General features: G+C 33.5%; 1 long non-coding RNA gene across 1 annotated transcript; it reads left to right on the top strand.

Annotated features, from left to right (window-relative positions):
* The first annotated feature begins 318 nt into the window (after positions 1–318).
* Positions 319–2,258, top strand: LOC128247671 (uncharacterized). The gene is made up of 3 exons (XR_008264030.1): positions 319–387; positions 1,846–2,040; positions 2,169–2,258. It is a non-coding gene; the product is annotated as an uncharacterized LOC128247671 (long non-coding RNA).
* The last annotated feature ends 117 nt before the right edge of the window (positions 2,259–2,375 follow it).

Below are 2,375 nucleotides of genomic sequence, written 5' to 3'. Positions count from 1 at the left end.
TATGCATGTGTGTGCGTGTGTGTGTACACACTACGAGAGTGAGTACTGAAAAGTTCCTGGCTTTAAGGGCATCACAAAAGGCCTGACTGGAGGCCCAACCTTACGAGTTCTTTTACAGGGCTTAGAAGAACTGAAATAAGTGTGAATCCGAGAGAGGAATATGTTGAATAAAATCATAATTAACTCATCGTCTTGTATTTTCTTTTGCACAAAGCTAGCGACTTTTCAGCACACCTCGTACACACACACACACACACACACACACACACACACACACGCACGTGAGTGTGTGTATGTATGTATGTATGTATGTATGTACCAAGAAGATGGAATGAACAGGCTTTAACTACAGAACAGAACAATTTCTTCTGTGCAGTGGTAACAGCTGTTAGTTACTGAGTTTTACATATCATAATATTACATAAATTATTTTATAAAACAATTGCAGCGTGGAAGCCATTTAAAAACACACACACACAAAAAAAAATGTCTTAGATTCACTTCAACATTTAAATTTAATTTATCAAACTATTTTGACATATTAAGTTTAAATGTTGAAGTGAATATAACGTTATCTTTGTGTGTTTATAAATGGCTTATAAACACCTTCCACGCTGCAATTGTTTCTGTTTCAGCACACGAGCTCAGATCACGTCACTTACTATGCAAGTACATCGTAATATTTTATAAAATATTTACATAAATAACATAATCACCTAAGCAAATATGATCCAGCAACTGCTGAATCTTATTCATTTATATAGATACTTTATTTATGTAATTATTTATAAAATAATTTTTGTAATGAATATTTTTATTTTGGCCGAGTCAGTCTCTTGCTGTTCTCAGATTCACTTGTAGCAAGAGACTGGCTCGACCTATCTATCTATCTATCTATCTATCTATCTATCTATCTATCTATCTATGTTCATAAAAGTAACCACATGTGGGCCGTAGGCGATTTCCTTCTTCTTCTTTGGACTTTTCCTCTTCTCCTTTCTGATGAAGAGCCATGCTCGAAACATTAAAAACTCTCTCCTTTCACCTTTCATTAATATAATTGATGTGCGCGTCCTCACGTTCGTTTTTTCCTCTTTCCATTCTTTCTTTTTTGTTTTTTTTTCATTTTTTTTTAATTGTTTGTTCATCGAATTGACTATATATCTATATACATAAATAACATTTTTTGTCTGTTTGTGGCTGTGTGTATGTGTGTTTGTGAATTTCTTACTTTAACTCCTCCGAGACTTTCCAACTGATCTTGATGAAATTTGACACGTGTGTGGGGATTATGCCATGCGGTAACATACGCACTTGGAATTTAAAAAAAAAATCGATAATTTTTAATCAGCATCGATTTTTCAAAACCCAATAGGACATTTCAATGCAAATTCTCATATGAATGTAATTTTCTGCTATAACTTTTAAAGTTTTTAACCGATTTTCTCGAAATTTTATACACAAATGGAATATGCGCTAAGGATGCTCTAAATGTAAGATGATCTTTGATTAACTGATTAACGAAATTTGGCCTAAATTTTTCTGGCGTTAAAATGTTCAGCTGTAACATGTATTTTCTTAACACCTGCACTTAAAATTGTCAGTTCTAACCGTTGCAATCGATATTTGATTCTCACGATCAGTGAAACTATATACATTATTTACATTTGACGGATATTTGTCCTCATCTTGTTTGTTGTTAACACAACGTTTCGACTGATATACTCTCCAGCCTTCATCAACTGTATATCAGCCGAAACGTTGTGTTAACAACAAACAAGATGAGGACACAAATAATGTAAATAATGTAAATAATGTACATAATTCATCATCTCTTAAATATAGAACAGTGGAACTATACCCATGGAACACAGTCGTCAAATTAAGTGCATGTGCAATTAAAATTTTTGTTTTGGGCTGCAAGACGATTTTTCCCGAAATGACGAAAATCGTCATTTTCGTATGCTTTATTTCCCTCCTCATAGCATCTTACGACGATTATGACCGCCACGTTTTCGCCTCTGCACTCCAGACTTTTTTGTAAGTATAAAATCTCTTTTCTCTAAATAATTTTTTTGTTTACTTTTCAAACATTTATGTTTTATTTTTTTCCATAGCACTCCTTTACAATTACATTCTTGATGTTTCCATTGATTATATATTTGCAGCTTTCCAGTCATATGACCAAATGATTGTTACTTTCCGATTCCACACGTATTCATTTGTATTGTTGTTTCGTGAATGAATTTGCTTACGCCTTCTATTATTTGTCCTATGTCTTGTTTTCATTTTCCGTCTGAGAGAAATTAGGCATTGTATTGGGTACTGGGAATATCCCCGCTCCCGCGTACCTCAGCTAGTATATATATATATAT

Source organism: Octopus bimaculoides, chromosome 4 (genome assembly GCF_001194135.2).
Source record: "Octopus bimaculoides isolate UCB-OBI-ISO-001 chromosome 4, ASM119413v2, whole genome shotgun sequence".
Taxonomy (NCBI): Eukaryota; Metazoa; Mollusca; class Cephalopoda; order Octopoda; family Octopodidae; genus Octopus; species Octopus bimaculoides.
The sequence above is the reverse complement of the archived record's forward strand: the minus strand, read 5'-3'. Positions and strand labels throughout refer to the sequence as shown.